This window comes from Palaemon carinicauda, chromosome 42 (genome assembly GCF_036898095.1).
Source record: "Palaemon carinicauda isolate YSFRI2023 chromosome 42, ASM3689809v2, whole genome shotgun sequence".
Lineage (NCBI taxonomy): Eukaryota > Metazoa > Arthropoda > Malacostraca > Decapoda > Palaemonidae > Palaemon > Palaemon carinicauda.
This window is the reverse complement of record NC_090766.1, coordinates 45115807-45124681: the sequence shown is the minus strand read 5'-3', so window position 1 is coordinate 45124681 and position 8875 is coordinate 45115807.

Genomic DNA, 8875 nt, shown 5'->3' with positions numbered 1-8875 from the left:
AGCCCTAGTTGGGAAAGGAAATGAAGGGAGCCAAGAAGAAAAAATAGCCCAATGAGGAAAGGATATTAAGAAATAACTAAATCAAAAGAGCAGCAATGAGCAATTCCTATAAAATATTTTAAGAACGGTAACAACGTTATAATAGACCTTTCATATATAGACTGTAAAGAGAGACAGAGACAGCAATTTTGAGCTTTTGAAGTTCCATTTAATCAACTGCCTGAATAGGAAGATCATTCCACAATTTGATCATAGATGGAGCCTTAAGATGGAGAAGGCATGACTATCAGAATTAACGAGCAGTATGGTACTGACCGGGAAGATATGAATGCAAAGGATGTCAGAGTTATGAAAAATCTTATGTGACATGCTTAAAGTATAACTGAACGATGGAGCCAGAAATTGATATCTATATCATGAACAAAAAAATTAAAAGACCGCAAATCCTTGTTCAGCAAATCAAGCTGAGAATCAGCAGGTGAAGACCAGACAAGAGAACAATACTCGAAACAAGGTAGAGTGAAAGAATTAAAATACTTCAGAATAGATTGAACACCGAAAATCGTAAAAGACTCTCAATAAGCCCTTTTTTGTGCAATTGAAGAAGATACAGACCTAATGTGTTTCTCAAAAGTAATTTTACAGTCGAGAATCACAACTGAAATTTTAAAAGTGTCATACAGAGTTAAAGAAACATTATCAATATCAAGGTCTAGATGTTGAGGAGCCACTATCCTCGACCTTCTTACAATCATACTTTGAGTTTTGTTAGGGTTTAACTTCATGCCCCATTATTTACACCATGCACTAATTTTTGCTAGATCTCTGTTACAGGATTTAACAACCATAGATCTACATTCCGGAGATGAAATTAAAGAAAAGAGAGTAGCATCATTTGCATATGCAACGAGCTCCTTTTCTAAGCAAAACAACATATGTGTATATAGAATGAAAAATAATGGGCCAAGAACACTACCCTGAGGAATACCAGCTATCACATTCCTATACGCATTATGGTGCCCATCAAAACAACTCTTAATAATCTATTACCTCAAAATTCAACAATGATACTAAGAAAAGATCCATCTACTCCCAACTGTTAAATTTAAAAACAAGGACTTCATGATTAAGACGGCCAAAGGCAACACAAAATTCAAAGCCATCATACAAACTTCTTCACCACAATCATGAGTTTTCTGTACCGCACTGGAGTTTGTAAGAAGGGCATCACATAATCCCAGGCCTTTATAAAAGCCAATAATGGCATCACAAAATACATGAAATATGGTGACTAACGTTTTCATGTTTGGGCATAACCGATCTCAGGCCTGAACAATAACGGCTTCAAGTCTGGGCATTTACGACCTCATATCTTGGCATAGTACCCTCATGTCTGGAGACAAAGTTTACCTTAAGGTAAACAGCACCTGGTTTAGTATTAGGGAGAAACAAATGACTATAACAAACCAAGCATTGCCTGCATACTCAAATATAAAACCTCTCATGTCACTAGTAAATACCTCTGACAATGGCCCATGAACTATGCTCTAAAGAACAGTAAGAGAGAAGAATCCAATGTAATATTGTCTGGCTGATTCTAGGTGAATTCACATACAACAGTCCATCTAAGGCCGGGAGCACACTAGCGACTCTGTGGCACCACCAAGACACAGCATCGTGTGGCGGGGATGTGGTCTCCCATAGGTTTCCATTGTTTTCAAGTTTTGCCGCGCAAACTAGCGACTGTGGCAAGCGACAGTGGCTCTCTGTCGCTCATCCCCGCCACAGGCGTGTCGTGGCTTTGAAAACAATGGAAAGCTATGGGAGACCACATCCCAGCCACACGATGCTGTGGCTTTGTGGCGCCACATAGTCGCTAGTGTGCTCCCGGCCTAAAGAAAATCATCTACATATACAATTTGTGTATAACAATTTATCTACATAAATAACTACATCTCCAAAAAATGAGAGATGCTGAGAGAGCAATTACCAGTAATAAAGCACTTATAAGCTTTTTTTCATAATGACTAAACTACCACTACATGGCAATTTTCTTACTGAGAACAATAACTATCAACAATAATATTCTTCAGTTTTTTTTTTAGGTTTTGCTATGAATTATAATTCCAAGACAAAACCAGGTAAGGTTAAAGTATTCCAAAACCCATACGATGACTCTACAATACATAGAAGCAGAGAAGGGACGAAAGAAATTAGTTCATAATGGATATTTATTCTATAATAATAGAATGAAGGGAAACAAAACATTGGAAGTGTGATAAATATCACAAAACTAAGTGCAGTGCTCGTGTAACATTACAGGAAGAAGTTATCAGTTCTACAAACGAACATAATCACACGATAAATGTTGCAGAGGTTAAAGGAACAGAAACTGTTATGAAAATACGGCAGATGACAAAATATTATTATTATTAAATGCTAAGCTACAACCCTAGTTGGAAAAGCAGGATGCTATAAGCCCAAGGCCCCCAACAGGGAAAATAGCCCAGTGAGGAAAGGAAACAAGGAAACATTAAATAAAAGCAGGATGCTATAAGCCCAAGGGGCCCCAACAAGGAAAATAGCCCAGTGAGGAAAGGAAACAAGGAAAAATAAAATATTTTAAGAAGAGTAATAACATTAAAATAAATATTTTCTATATAATCGATAAAAACTTTAACAAAACAAGAGGAAGAGAAACTAGATAGAATAGTGTGTCCGAGTTTACCCTCAAGCAAGAGAACTCTAACCCAAGACAGTACGAATGAACCACCACAATCAATCTAGTGCCTTCGAAGATTGCAGTGAGGCGGTGACAAGTACAACTAAGAAAATCCCAAGGATGGAAGATTCTTGCGACTGTCTCTTATCCTTGGAGCAATCCAGGACCCACTTAGAAGGTCCTGGAGCAATCCGACAGTCACTATAAATGCCTTTTCAAACTAGAGCAACATGTACAGTAATTCCGAATTGTCCAACAGTTAAAATATTACCAAATACATAATCCCAATATTTATCCCGTTGATGCAAAGTCTTAAAAGGACAGTACACTCTATAAAGCTATAAAATAATGTAGTTCCATCCTTATCAAGAAATTGAAACGAATTAATTTTTCCAGACGAATATACAAAATCCCTCAAAGGTGAGACACTTTTAACATATGATTCAGGTCGAGGTGATAAACGAATGCTAATTTTTGCCACTAAAAACAACCTTGATTTGCTTTCAAGAAGTAATCAATGGTTTGCCGATGGTATCTTTAAGACTGTTCCATTGTTGTTACACCAATTGTATACTTTGCATGGATTAAGAAAAAAGACTTCATAACCTATGGTATTTGCGTTACTCCCCAACAAATCTGAGGAAACTTATGGTCAGCTTTTACAGAAAATTAAAGATTTAGAACCTTCTTGTATACCTTCAACTGTAAGGCCGGGAGCACACTAGCGACTCTGTGGCGCCACAGAGCCACAGCATCATGTGGCGGGAATGTGGTCTCCCATAGGTTTACATTGTTTTCAAAGCCACGCCACGCCTGTGGCAGGGATGAGCGACAGAGAGCCACAGTCACTTGCCACAGTCACTAGTTTGCGCGGCAAAATTTGAAAACAATGGAAACCTATGGGAGACCACATCCCCGCCACACGATACTGTGGCTTTGTGGCGCCACAGAGTCGCTAGTGCGCTCCCGGCCTAACAGTAGATTTCGAAACAGCTATGTAGAATGCGTTCCTTAAGGAATTCCCCAATAACAAAGTCAAGGGGTGCTTTTTTCACTTTTGTCAAAGTGTATTCCGTTCAGTTCAGAGAAATAGTCTACAAAGATTATACGCAACTAATTCTGACTTCGCTTTGAGATTTCGGATGCTGCCTGCCGTTTACATTTGTACCAGTCGAAAAAGTAATCGAAAAATTTTAGAGATTATGCGATGAAAATGTTTTTCCTGATGATGCTCAAGAGGTAATAGATTACTTCAAGGATACTTGGATTAGACGCCCTGGACGGAGAAATATGTAAAACCCTCCTATTTTTGCCAGATTTACCAAAAACGAATAATACCGTGGAAGGATGGCACAAAGCTTTCTATATTGAAGTTGCAGCTCACCATCCAAGTATTACATGGAAATTTTTTGATTGAAAAAGGAGCAAAATTTTAATGAAGCTCGAATAGAACAATATATCTCCGAATGGGAGCCTGATGCTACCACCCAAAAAAAAAAAAAAAAAAAATAAATAAATAAAAACCGCTATCGTGATACTGGTCAACGCATAAGAAGATTTTCGGAAAACTTCAGCAATACAGTTATGTGATTATTTTTCCATCTTTTTTCTTATAACAATTCTTCAATCAATGATCTTTTTATATAATTATTCTTTTGAGCATAAAGAAAAATTTTGTATATGTTAGATAACTTTATTATATACTGTATATATTTGAGAATAGCACTATAATCTTTATTTTCTAATGTTGCTACGTTTTTTTATTATTTTGTACGAAAAAATACTATTTCTTTTCAATACTTTGTATTGTAATTTTTATCCAAATATGTCCAAAACTTTTATTTATATTTTGCATCGTTTTACCTTACAGTAACACAATTGTGATTTTCATCAAAATATATACCAACTAAGTAAAAATATTGTAATTTTTTTCCATATATATTCAAAACTAGATAAATTATTGTAAATTAATTGTTGTAGATGAACTGTTATAGACAAATTCACCGGATGCGTCTGGCCAGTCAAAGGACCCAATAACTCTCTAACGGTAGTATCTCAATATATATACACACACAAACACACGCGCACACACAAACACACGCACACACACACATACATATATATATACAGTTTATATATATATATATATATATATATATATATATATATATGTATATATATATATATATATATATATATATATACTTATGTTTACATATAAATATACATCATATGTACTGTATGTTTGTATGTATGTATGTATGTATGATGCCTGTATGTATATAAATTCCGTGTTATTTTTCAGTGCCAATACCTCTCACCAACCAGAATACCGACATCAATCCCTCTGCAGAGAGAGAGAGAGAGAGAGAGAGAGAGAGAGAGAGAGAGAGAGAGAGAGAGAGAGAGAGAGAGAGAGAGAGAGAGAGATTGTTTGCCCAAAATTCTAGAGGGACTAAATATCGTCATTCACTAATCTTGACACTAGTCTTGAATATGACTTTTTTTTTTTTTTCTTTTGGTAATTATAAATAAGAATATGCACTCATAAGAGATCATTAACTACCTAAAGACGATTCCAACGAATGAGGACTTTTCGTGATATTATTATCATTATTACCTGCTAAGCTACAATCCTAATTGGAAAAACAGGATGCTATAAGCCCAGGGGCTCCAACAGGAAAAATAGCCCAGTGAGGAAAGGAAACAGGGAAAAATAAAATTTTAAAAACAGTAACATTAAAATAAATATCTCCTATATAAACTAAAAAAAACTTTAACAAAACAAGAGGTAGAGAAATAAGATAGAATAGTGTGCACGAGTGTACCCTAAAGCAAGAGTACTCTAACCCAAGACATTGGAAAACCATGGTACAGAGGCTATGGCACTACCCAAGACTAGGGAACAATGGTTTGATTTTGAAGTGTCCTTCTCCTAGAAGAGCTGCTTACCATAGCTAAAGAGTCCCCTCTCCCCTTACCAAAAGGAAAATAGCCACTGAACAGTTACAGTGCTGTTAACCCCTTGGGTGAAGAGGAACTGTTTGATAATCTCGGTGTTGGCAGTTGTATGAGAACAGAGGACTATATGAATATAATATCTGGTGTTCCTGAGGGTAGTGTTTTTGGCCCATTACCTTCCATACTGTATATGTGGTTTGGCCTTGAAAACAAGCTTTTCCATGTGCAGCTGATACTGCACTCTTTGCATCAATTCCACCTTCTAAATGTAGACCTTTGGTTGCTGGATCTCTTAATAGTGATCTAGCTATAATTATTGCATGAAGCGAATTATGGGATATGAATTTGAACCTTAACAAAACTCATGGTACGATCTTAAGTAGATTAAAGAGAGTGACTCCTCAATATCCCCATCTTTTAAATGACAATATCTCTTAAACTCATGGCTGAGGACTATGAAGCTTCGACTTCAAACACACTGAATTCATTCATGGGCACATCAAGGTCTTCATCAGCTTCAAATATATTAATCAAATTATTCCCTTCATATATCCTATTCATAACCTCACTAAAGTGCTCCATCTAACGTTGTCTTTCTTCATCTTATGTTGTTATAACAGATCCAGCTTTCTTTTTGATGGATATATACTTATTCTTCTTTACCCCAGTCGACATTTCATTAATAATTCTATGAGCAATTCTTACACCATAGCCACTTCCTGAATTCATAGCTTTGTCAGCCTTATCTGCTTTACTGTCTAAATATTCTCTCCTGTCATTTCTAGCTTTTCTTTTGACCTCATTATCAATACTGGAATACTTAGCATGCTCTACTATGTAATTTTCATTACTTCCTCGAAACCTTCAACAATCAATTTCTGTTTTTGTCTCCTTATTATAGTATCCCAAGTATCACTTGATATCCATGGCTTTCTCCTTGTAACTGCGTGTCTCAAAACTTCACTACCAACTAACTGATATATGTTCTTAATATCACACCATTCTTCATTAATAGTCTGCTCTTCGTCTCTTAAAATCTCTAAGGCTTTAAATCAATTCCTACATTCAATTGCAAATGTTTCTCTGTGCTCTTCTTCTATAAGTTTAGTTGTATCAAACCTATACATTATATCTACCTTCCTGTTGGTTGCTTTCAGTTTGGCAATGAGGAGCTCGTGATCACTACCAATATCCGCACCTCTATAGCTTCTTACATTTCTCAAAGTCCTCCTTCTCTCTCTATTAATGGCAATGTGATCTATTTGATTTTTGTAATTGCCACACGGTGAAGTCAATGAATACTTGTGGATGTTCTGGTGTTGAAAAAGAGTACCTCCAATGACAAAATTGTTTCCTGAACAGAAACTTATGAAATGTGCTCTATTTTCCTTAGCAACTTCGCCAAGACCCTCGACACCCATCACATTCTCTATCCCTCGATAACTCGTTCCAACTTTAGCATTGAAGTCGCCAATCACCATTTTCATATCTCCCTCTGCGATCGCATCTATTACACTCTGCAGTTCTTCATAGTATTCATCTTTCTTTTCTTCAGGGGAATCATTTGTTGGGGCATAGCAAACTATAATACTCATGTTACACTGCTATTTATAGTTCTCCACTCGGTTAATGCTTTTTCTGCTCTTGGTGTCATCATCATCCCTACTCCTTCTCTTCCAACTCCATCTGATCTTCCTGAGAAGATATATATATATTGCCTTGGTCTAAAGTTTTGTTACCAATCCCTTACATCGGGTTTCACTTAGGACCAAGATATCAAAACTATATTTCATAAATTCACTCTCCACTTCCTATAACTTCCCAATCTGATTCATGGTTCTAACATTCCAATTACCTATTTTCAATTTTTCTTCAATATTTATAAACCGGGAGATTTTCAGTCCACCGCTACGCCCGGGACAGGGGGCCATTCTTTCATCTTCTCTTTCCATGACTGACTAAATCCATAGAGGATTCATTGGCTATATACATCAAAGGATAGCCAGTTCCTTGTGATGCGCAGTGAATATCTAAGGCAAGTGACCCCTGCCGGTCCAGACTATTCTAGTAAGATCAACTGTCAGGCATCAGAAGAAAAGCCGAAGATACAGTTTGTCCATCGCCTTAAACACCATCCATCACCCTGCTGCCAGTGACTTCATCGAGATTTAGGGAGGCATTTCCTCAACATCCAAAGCTCTCATTACTCCACCAAATTGCTCATCCGCTTATACGAGAATAACCGTTGGCAAATATGAATTGCTAAGATATACCGCTTAGCACAATAGGAGATGATGAATGGAGAAGAATTGAATGAAAAGCTCAAGATAGAGACAACTGGAGAAATCAAATCGGGGCCCTTTGTGTCAATAGGCGTAGGAGGAGATGATGATGATGAAGTGGAAGCTATCATTAAAAAACTCAGGAGATACAAACCCCATGGATACGATGGAATAGCTGCTGAGATAATATTGGCCGAAAATGATGTGACTCCCAGAGTACTTACAAGATTATTTTGTAGAATGTGGTATGAAGAGGCAAGACTTGATGAATGAGAGCTATGAGTGTTGGCAAAAAAAAAAAAAAAAAAAAAAAAAAAAAAAAAAAAGTTTGACTGATTGCAATAATTACAGAGGCATCACAATTATGTCACTTGTCATGAAAATGTGTAGTATGCTCATTCTAAAGACTAGAGAGAAAAATTGATGTAAAGCTAAGAGATGAACAAGCAGGATTTAGAAAAGGTAGTTGAACTGACCAAATTTTCATTCTATGACATGATGTACAGCAATATGCATAATATATAAATCCACTTTTGATGGCATTTGTGGACTATAAAAAAAGCCTTTTATAGTATGCACCTTCCAACTTTGTGGAGATTCCTGTGTTATTATGGAGTTCCTCTTTAATATGTAAATGTTATTATGTCTGTTCATGAGCATAGAAAGTGCAAAGTTAATGTTATTCGAGCCTGTCAAATTAATTTCCAGTGAACAGAGGAGTACTCCAAGGGAATCTGTTGTCACTTATGTTGTTTATCTTCCTCGTGGATTTTATAATGCGTAGAACATTTGGGGATCGTGGAGAAGGATTGGACTGTATTAGTAACAGGAAATTGGCTGACCTAGAGTATGCTGATTATGCTGTCCTTATTAGTAGAACACCACAGGACTTGCAAAACTAGCTTACCAG